Source organism: Strongylocentrotus purpuratus, unplaced genomic scaffold (genome assembly GCF_000002235.5).
Source record: "Strongylocentrotus purpuratus isolate Spur 01 unplaced genomic scaffold, Spur_5.0 spur5_scaffold_16, whole genome shotgun sequence".
NCBI classification, from domain to species: Eukaryota; Metazoa; Echinodermata; class Echinoidea; order Camarodonta; family Strongylocentrotidae; genus Strongylocentrotus; species Strongylocentrotus purpuratus.
The window spans coordinates 24,987,802-25,001,262 of record NW_022145601.1 but is presented as its reverse complement, the minus strand read 5'-3'; the positions used below and the strand labels follow the sequence as shown (position 1 = coordinate 25,001,262).

The 13,461-nt window shown below is 35.0% G+C and overlaps 1 protein-coding gene across 4 annotated transcripts in view; it reads left to right on the top strand.

Annotated features, from left to right (window-relative positions):
* Nucleotides 1-13,461, top strand: part of LOC594269 (mesenchyme-specific cell surface glycoprotein) — a 36,924-nt gene that overhangs the window by 925 nt on the left and 22,538 nt on the right. The gene's annotated exons all lie outside the window — the stretch shown is intronic.

Sequence of the window (13,461 nt, the reverse complement as noted above, 5' to 3'; positions counted from 1 at the left end):
TAAACGAAGTTATCTGAAACGGAACAAGGATACAAAGAGTACCTAAGACCTCAAATCAAATCCGAGGCGTTGATGATTCATGTCAACAGGCATTATTTCGCTGGGCTGGATTGGAGCAAGGGGCCCATCAAGTTAAAAATATAATTGGTCTCTCTGCGTAGGCCTCAGGCAGTATAGTGAGAAGATTTGTCTAAAACAGAAGATAGTGGGGTCACTGATATCATGTATATAAATACATTGCGTAAGAGAAGGGTAAAAATGGCCAGAAATGAATATGCATATAAATAAGATGCAGTAATCTACATGTAATAATAATAAATAATAATAATGTAACTTATATCGCGCCAAATCCACTCTGTGGAGTGCTCAAGGCGCGTGTAAACGGGAAAAACGATCAAGACTTGAAAAGGAATGTTTTGAGATGAGTTTTGAAAGAATCAGAAGATAAACATTTTTTGATGGGTAATAGTAGATTATTTTGGAAACGTGTTATCTGATTTATATTCAGTGGTATTTTTTGTTGTTATACCAAGTCTTCACTTGCTGAGTATGTAATATATAGAAACCACATAAAGAATTTACAATCATTTAATAGAACACATGCGAGAACTCTATATCGTAGTCTTAAATATGAGTTGACATTTTATTTGAACTGTAAAAGTATTAAAAGAGAAAATAACAATATGGTACAGAAATTAATTGAGATGCTGTAGACAACGAAAACAGATGTACTCATGAACAAACTAATGGGACGTTGCAATATTTTATTTGTTTATGATTGTATATGAGTTGAATTTGTTTATTTGAAGGAAAAGAAACAAAAAGGAATGTCAATTTGAATAATAAAGTTCCTCTGATTGAGGTTAAAGAGAAAAAAAAATACCAAGTCTTCACGACTTCATCTTATCAAATTATTGTCCTTCAATCATTGTCTTTCAAATTGACTCGACGAGTAAACAAAATCTTTGTCTTTCTCCAAGATTGGTCGTTGTTGATGATAAACCATTTTTTTTACAAGGCAGTGGTCATCGGTGTTGTATGTTCTATAAACGAATAGGCTCTACTTGTAACGATTCCTTTTCTGTTAAACGATCGTTCCTGGTTGCCTATTTAGTGAGAGACAAACACTTTTCCAGGAAAATATGAATGAATAATTCAGAATTAGTCAGATTAAGTTCTTTCTTTATGAAAAAATATTATAAATTATTTTATGTATATATTTAGCTTCATTATTAAGTTTCTGAATATACATGCATTAAATATATGCACTTTTGACACCATCCTTTCTTAGATTAAATGAGTAATCATCGAAAGCACGATTTACTGTGTGGACGCAAATGCTATCTGCTTAATGTACGCGACTAAACTTGTTGATTACACCACGGGTAAAAGCCTTCTCCACGAAGGACACGCCCTTCCACAACATGGCCGTATAAATCTATTAACACGAGGACTGCTTTGCTCTAAATCGTGTTACATCCTTCAGACTGCGTTCATACTTATTAATGTAATTGTTTTGGTGCACTCTGCCAGTCCGAGCCATTATAAAGTGCACGGACGTGATGATATTCTCTATGATGTGTAAAGTTTTACACGGAGAAAGTGTTTATATTGCATGAAGTTAAAGTGTAGTCCACCACGATGATTAGCTGATATTAATAAAAGCAGAAAATGTACCGAGAGAAATAGATGAGTGAAGTTTGAGCAATACCCGATTAAAATTAGGAAAAACAAAAGTTTTAAACTTTTTTGAAGTTGTCATCCGTGAAACACACATTGGCAACAGTGTGACGTATCTTGTGAGACCCTTCCAAATTTGCTCTGTACAGTAAATTTGATAAACTTCATTTTCTTATTTATTGAAGACGGAATAGATTTGTTTTATACAGAGGTTGTATATAAACATATATGCAATAATCATATGTAGGGTGCATGTGCAATTGAGAATTTTCTTTGGGGAATTATAAATTTCAGATTTTCTTTTTAAAGTGCAGAGCAAATGACAGGGAGGCTCGCAAGATACGTCACAGAAATGTTAGTGAGATTTTGATTGACTCCATCTTCAAAATTCATATATTTCTTATTTCTAATCGGATTTGGCTAAAAAATTGTACAGGTATGTTTCTCTCATTTTCTGCTTCTAGTAGAACCAACTTGATATATCAGGGTGGACTACCCCTTTAAAGAAGTTGGCGTCACCTGTGACTGGGAGGAGAAAAGCTAACTAAATCACTCACTGTGTCCGTCGTGTCTCCCCTCCCGATAAAACTAACTAGGGATTGGCAAAGATGGTGATTCACCTCGATAAACATGGATTCATTACGTCCTATCCGAGGGACGGAGTGTTTCCATTACCTTATGTCTTATGAAAGGGGGATAGACACGTTAACACACATTGCGTGATTCGGTCATCCACCTTGGTAGGATTCGAACCCACGAATCTGTGGTTCGACATGCATGTGCATTACTTACTGAGCCAACTCGCCTCCTGAAATATAGCGACAGAATATAAAATAGCGACACCAAATCCACTCGCTCGTCACTCGTCTGAGCAGTTCTTTAGTTCTTTATTTCCTGGGACAACGGATCATGTTCAATTCCACTTTGAGACATCTTAAGACATTCGAGGAAAGATGAATCATATTCCTTTAAAAAACAGAATATAGGAAATGATATATCGTGAGGATTTGAACCGAAAGATAGGAGAGATGATGTTTCTATTCTCAAAAACACATGCATTAACTCTACACATCCACCACCGATTCATATGATTCAAATAAGGTTAAAAAGATTTTGGTACATTCTTTTTCTTTCAGTTCTTCATCTTTTTGTTCACCACCTCTTGGAAATTCATGAATTGTACACTGGTCGTAATATACGTCATTTATTATGTTAAGTTATTATTTAAGTCCAGGGAGCACGGTAGTGAGTGGCTTTTATACTTCACTTTAAGTTGAAAAGTTGAGGGTTGGAATTCTTGACAAAGCATTTTACATCCCTTTTCGTGGTCCGAGTGTCAAGTAGGTACACGATAGGATCCATTAAAATTACAACACTCATAACTATTATCATTCAAGATTTCTTGTTGTGATTTTCACAATAAAATTTAATATATACACATTTCCATACAATAATCACTATTTGGTGGGTCTTGAAAGGAGTCTGATTATAACCTTGCACTCCCCCACAAGAGGGTAAAACAGAATAAATGATGAAATGATAAAGGGCATAAATCCAATAAAGCTTAAAATCAACAGTCATCTTTGTCTGGGTATGTGTGGAGTTGGGGAGGGGGGGGGGGTGTATACGTGATTCATGTACAATCTGTTGACTTATCGGTCGACATCGGTGACCAGTATTGTGTTCATAATTCAATTTATTATTAAAGTATTGTTGCATATAGTCTCCAGCTTACATAACTTTGAAGAAAAAAAAAAGCCTGTAAGATAGTTGTAAGCTTTCGTGGAAGTTCATTTTCTGCTAACATATTTGATAACATATTAGTTTTGAATTTGAGATGAATTGATGTTTACCCAATACGATATTAGCTCATTGGCCAGAAGAGTTTTCTTTCATAATAATTTTTATTGATGTCAACTCAAACATGTATTCTAACCACAAAAATTAAATTAAAACGACATTTAAAGGCCACGTTAATTAACGCAATACATTTCGGATGCCATTATCTATAGTCAGATTGCGACGAATTCCTTTTTTTAGATCTTCATGAAATAAACTCCCAGGAAATATGAAAATAATTTGACCTCGAGTAGAGGCCTTCAGGTTGCCTGTATCGGACAGACGATAGAATAACAAGGCTGGGCTATTTTAAGAAGACTCAATACAGCGCCTTTGTCCACAATGAATTACGTATCATTATACTCTGGCAAAGACATCCTATTGTCTTAGGGTATATCCCTTCAAATACAAATTAATATTGCTGAATTATCCAAATTGAGGCGAAAATGAAAGCATGTATGTTTAGTGTTTGTAAAGCAAGATTTTCAACGGGATGAATCATCTTCGAGAGACAGCCAAATTGATGAATGATTGCTTGTGATGTCTCAGTGGTATTAACAAAATGCTTTTCAATATAGGGAATGATAGGTTTAACCTCGACGCCAAATTATGTGGCTTTGTGAGTGACAAAGACAATAGAAACAGAATATTTTGACATTCCCTAATAGGGTTACAATTATTTTGTCCATGAACAATCATATCGTGTTTGTTGTCTAATATTATGCGACAATTAAATCAAAACGTGATTGTTTGTTTGCAATGACTCACTGACACAAATAAAATTCCCGTAAATCGAATTTAATCCATAATCCTCATCGTTTTATTTTGTGTGTCTTTAAGATGTATCATGGAAAAAAATAGAACATATACAAATAATGTTTGAGTTCTTTAAGTTCTCAATAGCAATATTATTGGATATTGTTTGATGTCGAAGTTGACCAATCAATTATTGTATTTAATCAATTTATTTTCTAAGGAAAATTCATTATATTTTCTTTCAGTATACATTCTGCATTCGATAAAAGTAATTTTGAGTTTTATTTTCTTGGGAAAATATTATTCTTTTGTCCATAACGAAAGCTCGCCCTACTCGTCCTTAATCATTTTATTCGGAATATCCTTGTATACTTTGATAGGAAAATCACCTTTTTATTCTAGATCTCAATCTGTTCATTATGTATTTTCCTCAAATCAATGCTAACATTTGCCATAGACTTGAATAATTTGTGTAATATGAATAAATACATACATAAATAAATAAATGACAATATAAAATGGGCTATTTCTCTGATGGGAGGGAATTTCGAGGTTGTCCAAGATGATGGCTACGTCATTGTCCTCGAATTGGTAGTCATATCATGGTCTGATACCAACACCCACGAGACCCCCATACCTGGAAATGGCGCGCAGACTAATTAGCAATTTTAGGTTTACACCTTCCCCATCGCTTCCTTTTCGAGTCGTCTATGTTAAGTATTGATTTACAATAGACGCCGTAAACTATCAGCTGACAGGCAACTGTTTGAGACACTAAGGGCTTGTAAATACATGATAATGTGGATGATGTGGTGATAATATAATTACCACATGACTGGCTTCATAGCGACAGACAAAGGCGCCATATTGATCTCCTTCTTGGGGTTTCCATACTGTTTTTTGTTTTAGAGACACCATCATCCAAGATTGTCGTTCATGTAATCGATAAGAGTTCATGTATTAATCGTGAAGTCTTATTTCTCTTATTTGTATGCATTAAATTTCTCCTCTTCTTTTCTCAAAACTCCAATTCTTTTAATAATGTAGAATCAAACATTTAAAAAACATCACTTACCCACAGAAGAAATCTAAAACAGAACTTTTTATTTTTGATGTGCTAACATACATCACAATCTAAATGACACAGTAATATACTGCAAAGGTCATCTGTTATGATGAATCAATAATAATATCATCTTTGTGATTTAATTGAACATTCATTACAGATCGAGTGATAGATATAGCTGTTTGATGGCTGATAACTGTAATACATGTTCGGTGAAACATTTGCAGTATCCCAAAATAGTTATTTTTTATCAACATTTAGATACGTCACATAGATATAGCTGTTTGATGGCGGATAACTAATTGAACATTCATTACAGATCGAGTAATAGATATAGCTGTTTGATGGCTGATAACTTTAATACATGTTCAATTAAACATGTGCTGTCTCAAAAAATTAATATTTTATCGAAATTCAATGAAGTCACAGAATCAAAGAAAAACAGTATAACTTTGTAAACAGTATTGCAAGGCTTTGTTTTATACAGCCATACGTACAGTAAACTTCGTTGTATCTATAGGCACTTAGAACACGTTAAGCTCTGAAATTAAAAAAGGTAGATAATACTGCTCAAACTGTAATTTCATTTTGTCATTTTGATTACGGGAGGATCTAAGTAATAACATTTAGCAACGGAAATAGATACTGAAAATCTTAATTAATGATAAAAACAACCGTGTGATAATCTATGGGTACTAGACACTAGACAGGTGTTACGGACGTCCCCTCTTCTCCTGCAGGATGTTCCTTCTAAATCGGGAGCACGGAAGTTTCAATCCTTGACCACACCACAACGCCATAAAAATAGACGCTAGACTTCGATGGATGCATGTTTACGTGAGCCGTCAACAACAGAGGCCTTGCTATAGTGGGAAGGTACTCATCATGTGCTTGAGTCGGTTCTATATGGTTAGAAGAAGTCCCGTGAAGCTTAATACCATTAACGTCACGGCCTGACACACCCCTTCGTGATATACTTATGACATGGCATCATGTCTGTAATGAAGGAATAGTGGGGATTAACTAATCAATAAGTTTGACGGCATTTTTAATCAAAGATGACATGCTCTGTAGAAACGTTTCCGATTGATGATAATCCTATTGTTCACATTATTCGACCTTTCATGCTACTTCCTGTTCCTGGACAGATTGAAAAAGTTCAGTGTTAACTTCAACAACACATATTTCCATGCTTTAGAAAAGAAAATGTGTTCACATAACAAAAACAAAATGTGTATTGGTCTTTAACACACTGCCCAACTGAATTTGAAATTCAAAATTTCAAAATAATATCTTAAAATAGATTTATGGACAATCATTGTTAGAATGTATCAATAGACCAGTCATGCTTTTATTTGTTACAATGACGTTACTTAAGTGTGACTATAACTGTTTAAGGAAAGTATACAAAATAAGCAACTTAATTTAGTGATATACCAACATTGGTTGTTGTATTCTAAAAGGGATTTGGTAACTTCGTCTCAGATTCTAAAAAAAAATCCTAGATTTAGCTCATGCTGCAATCATAATTATAATCCTTTAGGTCATACGTGAATCCCATGACTCTCACAAGCCAATCGCTTGTCTGATTATCAAGATATCTATGATTGGAATTAGAAATGTCAGAATTCGTTTTCCTAACGGTTTTCATAACACTACAGTCTAATGGAAAAAATTAGTATGGTAAAACCGGTCACTCAAAGATTCTTACTTTTTTAAGCACTTCGTGATCATTTTAAAGCGCAATTTCTGTAGGGCCTCTTTATTACACCATATCACAGACAATGATAATACGTAGGGCCATGCATCTCAGATTTAACATTGTTAAACGATGCCTTTAACCTTAATTTTTCAAGGGTAATTCCAATTTCCTTTGAACGAATTATGGGAATTATTTTACTCGTTCGTATGAATAAAACGGGCAACACTAATTGCATGAGCGGGGTGTGTGTTTGACATATTAAGATTAATAAAACTTGACCATTGCAAATTAGTTGAGACTGGTCGGTTTTCCGGAGACGTGGGAAGATTTTAAGATCAGCCATGCATGTGTCATAGTACTATATACATAAAAGAAAACACGTAATTATTACACTATTTTTGACAAAGCATTGTGTCTTTGACCTCTCGAAGCAACATCTTAAATGGTAGCGATATCCTGTCACATGTACTCCTTGATATCTTATTCAATTAACTTGCAATTAATCCAATTAAGGCAAATAATTAATCACGTTGTGTTATTAATCAAATATCTTTTATTTTTAAGTAAGCAGAAAAAAGGCCTTCGAGCATTGAGGAAACAAAAGAAAATTATTTAAAAGCGAACAAGAAGAAAGAAAGACTGCTACTGAACGAAAAACATTGAATGAGAAATGGAACATCTTAAGGTAAACAGTGATAATAAACATGAAAATTGAATGGATGAGGACCGGAGGGGTCCGCTCAGTTCGCATTTATGTGTGATTGACCGCCCTCGACTGCCATGGACTGCTCAATTGAGTTGTATATATTGTGTAATCTATATGCTATGTAATACAATTTGAAATACTGTGTATGATGTACATGTATCGAATGAATACAATATAATAATACTGCCCAAAAAATTCAAGGTACACCCTAAACAAAAAATAATAACAATTAAAAAAAACTTGCCCGTTAACTGGTCACTCCATTAGGGCAAGGATTCGGTTCCTCGCTCTCATCGACACAAATTAATCCGTTTCAATTATAGTTTCATGTAACATATTCGCAGTAGCAACAAGTGGGGTAGTTTTTTATATGGACACTGGTTATATTTTCATAAAAGGACCCTGTTTTAAAAGGAATTGAGGTTAAGTGTGAGGTCTTATTTAAGATTCGTGTATTCCAAACGCTTATCTAGTCCATTGTATGAACCTATTTTATTTTAATATTACAAGTTTCCGTCGGACGGGTGCACGGAAGATCCGCCAGGCCGACGGCACACGTGACCAAGAATTTTAACCTCCTGGACCCTGTTCTTTTCTGAGGGTCTCACAAGACCGACGGTCTATAAACTACTGTAGAGTTCCGCCTCGGGATACACCTTAAAGAGAGTCCACGAGATAAGGTACTCGTAATTTAAGGGAGATAACACGTGGATCTCTAGTCTTCTAGGCCTGGTTTGTGCTGGTCTTCAGTCGTTCCATTCAAAATTCGACCATGATCCTACTACATTGTAGGTCCCTTATCCTAGAGCACATACAATATGTATATTCCATAAATAGTACGTGTCTATATCACTTACACGTTTGTTATGTGTGATTCGTTTTTTTGGTAGGCCTTTGGAAATCTTTCAAAGCCGTGTCAAGGGAAAGAGGTTTTGACTCATCTAACCTTGATATGTATGCACACGTGTTTGTTAAAAGTTTACTAGGCAAGTCAGGCATCAGTCCTACTCTCAGTAATTTAGTACAGGAGAGAGCAGCTGAGGCACTCGGAGGGGACAAATATAGAGAAAATTATAACGCAATTATTACGTATGAGAGAAAGAGAGGAAAGACGGACAGAAGAGGGAAATATGGAAATGGGATTGAGGGAAAGAAGGGGAAGGGAGGGAGGGAGAGGGAGGGAGAGAGACAGAGAGAGAGAGAGAGAGAGATATTTATATATACGGTGTTAGCTAAGGGAATAATGGACAATACAGAGAGAAGGCTAATAGTTGCATAAAGAAATATCAAGTAGGCAAAAAAAAAGGCGATAAACAACAACAAAACAAACGATGATGACTGAGCCTACTCACTCACAACTTTTAAAATGCATTTGAAGATATTTCAGTAACATTCAACATTCTTTCTTACTGTGAGCGTACTACCGAAAATATGTCGTCAGTACATTCTCTTGCGCTTCCCCCAACATGGAAACTCGGGATTGTGATCATGACATACGTGACAATGTGTACTGCCTAACAACCATCATCATGCAGCGCTTCCTAAAATAGCTCATTCCTCCGAGAGGCCTCATGTCTTATTTTCTCTTCCGCTTTCTATTGAAGGAATTGTAACTCATTGTTTAATACCGCACGTACTAGCTATGCTCTTTGGCATTTCATAGTTAATGGAGAAGATTAAGTAAAACAATCTAAAGCTTTAGCAAAAGGGGGCTTACAGCGAGGCGTAAGGTAGTTAGTTGATGAAAAAGTATTAACTAATAGATATAATATTAGTCGTAGTAATAAGTGAAGTATCCCATTGATTTGTTAGAATATATTCAAAAGGGATTGTATTGATTAGGAATCCGTAAAAATAGTAGCAATAGTAGTAGCAGTAGCAGCTGCGGTAGTAGTAGTAGTGGTAGAAGTAGTATTAATAGTAGTAGTAGTAGTAGTATTAGTAGTAGTAGTAGAAGTAGTAGCAGCAGCATCAACAGTAGCAGTAGTAGTAGTTGAAGAAGAAACAGTAGTGGTGGTGGTGGTAGGAGGTTTATTAAAAGTATTGTGTATTTTTCATTGAAGAAGTTTGAGTGATAGAGGTTGGGGGGGGGGGGAGGGGGTAATAGTGTTTGACTACCGGTACCCAATTTAATTGATGGTACTAATGAGTGCAGGTAAATATAAGAAGAAACGATTGAAATACATATTTTCAGCAATAACTATAACTCCCATTGTTTTAAATTCATAATGATTATATCTGCTTCTCATTTTTATATCAAAAGTTTTAAAATCTGAAGGTGCCTATATCATTTACAACAAGTGCCGTATCATTTTATAATATCAAGAAATATTCCTAAACCAGAAAAAAGAAAAGAACTACAACTGTGATGTAACAGTTGCTTTCAATACTGTGTCATACATGGTGTAAATTTTGTCTAGTGCCCAGTGCATACATCGATTAAACAGGGTTGCGATGACCGTCTGCAATGCGTGTCAGTCAATATCAAACAGCATGGAAAAAACAGGATGGTTATAACCTTTCCTCCCATTAGAAGTAATAATAGTTGTTACTCATTTAGGAATATAATTTGAGTGGGCGGTCTAGGCTTGGCGACAGATGATCTCATTAAAGTATTAATCGCTTTTCAGACGGAGTGCTCCATACCGTCATGTGAGAGCATGATTTTGCGTGCACAGGGTGGGAAACGTTATCCCGGAAACTCAGGCTTGGTCCACGGGGAATGGAAACGAAAACCTGGGTTGAGACTAGGCTGAGAGATCTAATGCATCAGACTTCCACTTAGTCAGCTAAAGAGTGCCCTCAAGATGGCTCTAATTTCTTTTTAGAGTTTTACATCTTCCGCTTCTATTTATATAGAAAGTCTTAGAAATGGAAGGATAAGCACAGCACTTAACTTGAGAAAAGTTTCAAATCCCTCTCCCAATGCTTTTCCTTCAAGCAAACAGCAGGAACAACTAGGAATGGTAGGACTATTACATTATTACAACAGCATGAAGAAGATGACGATGAAGAACAAGAAGAAGAACAAAAAAAAGAACAAGAATAACAAGAAGAAGAAGAACAGCAACAACAACAACGAGGACAACAAATACTACTATTACTACTTCTACTACTTCTACTACTACTACTACTACTACTACTTCTACTAGTATAATTACTACTTTTACTACTACTAATACTACGATAACTTTTTCCACTACTTTAACCCGAAATACCCCGGTATTGTGGCCCCTGACTATCAAATACTAAAAAGTTGCTTGGAACAATGTTCTTGCAAAGATCGATAACGTGATAACAAAAGTGATTAGTTGAAATATAATATAAATCTATATCTAGATAATTTGTCATGACCAAGTGATTGAACATGTTTGTATCTTCAAAAGTCATTTCTAAAAGTGGCGATTTCTTCTGAAAAATGAATTCCCCAATCAAATAACTTCAAGACATTCTCTACGAGTTTCAAGTTCCTAATCCTGAGAGTTTTTATAGAGTTTTCCTTTCCAATTTGTGACAGACGTCATCTCATATTTAACTCCACTTGACCTAATAAATCTTTGAATCCGACAGATCTGAGTTAATTGAGAGAAATGTTAATACTTTGCGGTAAAGACTGGGGGAATTTACTAAATGACCTCTATAAGCTTTCATCCTTTAAACGAGCAGTAAAGCGTATACTTGTACATTTCTTTAATTAGTAAACCTGATATTCTTTAAGGTACTTTCTGTCGGGAAGTCAAATTCAAGTGGGAACAAAGAGAAATGGAAGTTTGAGAATTTCTAAGAACGAAATGTTGAACTTATCTAAGAAACGCGTGTATTCATTACGAGTAATTCAACGAAGAAACCTCATTACAAGATAACAAAGTTGTATTTGATTTTCTTGGACACATACATGTATCTATATATTCCTACTATATTATCCTGTCGGTGTATACACACATAAATTATTATACACAAATACTGGCCCCTTGAATGTGCAGTGTATTTGACCATGCATCTAATGATTACCCTTTTGTAATAGACTATAGGTGGTATATTTTTTTGATTGAATACTTGCTGTGATCAAGTGTCCATTTGGTCACATAATTCATCAGATATTCCGTTTAATTGCTCCTGGTGTGCATGAGTAGTACAGCAGTAACAACGAAGGCATAATTATTACCAAGATTTGATGTAATGAGAAAGTGAAAATGGTGAAAGGGAAGGTTTTTGGTATATATCAACTCATATTTTGCCGTCCACTACCCCTGTCTACATGGAGAGGTGGGGTTGGAGGAAGTCATATTGTTTGAGTGCCATAGTAATTGATCTTAATATGTCTACTTGTTAAGAATGTCGGTGTCAAAATCCAAGCTTATTAATACACCATTTGGAATAAACACAAATCTACACAACTATCAAAACAAATATTAAACAAGTAACAATTCTAAGATGTAAATAGCGATGTAGTTAGGAATATTCGATATAGGATTACCCCCAAAAGAGATATTATTAATCTACTCAAATATGAGAGGGACATGAAAAAAGATAGTGTTACTACATGAACATGTATCTCGGGAATAAAGTGCTGAATACAGTATCGAACGTAAAACAAGTCTGTATTGTCATGGCTATCTTGCATAGTTTAACCTGAGCCAAATAAACATAAATAAAAGTGCTTTCATAAGGTTTTTCGGAGTGATTACCCTGGTATGGATTAATACCAATGGGAAGATAAAGTCATCCGTTGATTTGAAAGTCACAGTCATATTGTTGACTACTATGACTAAAGAAGATTTAAGTTCATTTTTTCAAACCTCTTATGACTTTACTTACACAGACAGCTTAAAGGCTTAAAAGAAAAGAACATAAAACAGCCATCTTGATAATCAAAGTGTATTAGATAGTTGGAATGACCTCAAAACGAAAAGTAAAGAATACTATTCAAGATTGTTGCTAATTTTCTATACGAAGAAAAATAAGGTTTCAGCCCTTAGGAAGAATATATTTGGGTGGATATTTGCGATGCGATGACCTTGTTTAATTTATGTTTAGTTTGCCCCGACTATGATTTAGCTTTAGATTGACTAATACCCCTGTCACAATGGAGATATGGGCATGGAGGGGAGAAGTGAATTCGTGTCATTCTGTATGAAAATGATTGATTATATATGTCTTTTGACTTATTTTTTGTATATTTACCTAGTTTGTTTATTACTTTCTATTATGTTGACAAATGAGGAAATAAAATCAAACAAACACACAACAAATGTTATAATAGTTGAAAACTAATATATCTTTTAGGTATCATTCTATGTTTAAGAACATAGGAGTGTTAGAAAATAGGACCGTTTTTCCTTTTTGGAACCTGCATGACCTGTTTGTTTCCAACATCTAGTCGCATTTTAAACGGCTGGTAAGATTTTAAAAAAAACCTTAGATAGAATGAGCGATTAATATATTTTAATCGTAAAGGAAGAACAGATATAGCACATGAAGCTAATATCCGTTGTCCCTCTCTTCTAGACGAGGTCAAACTTAAAGGGCACAGGCTAAACCTCTAATACCGGAGTTGAAAGCATGTATCAAGGATTGTCAGGGGGTGGGGTATGGGGGGGGGGGGGTATCTTTTTCAGGAAGAGAGGTTTCGGTTATGAGTCGGGTTTAGGAAAAGAACAGAGTCTGGCTTAATTTGTTGCCTCACCCTCTTTTCTTTCCTTTAAAAAAAAT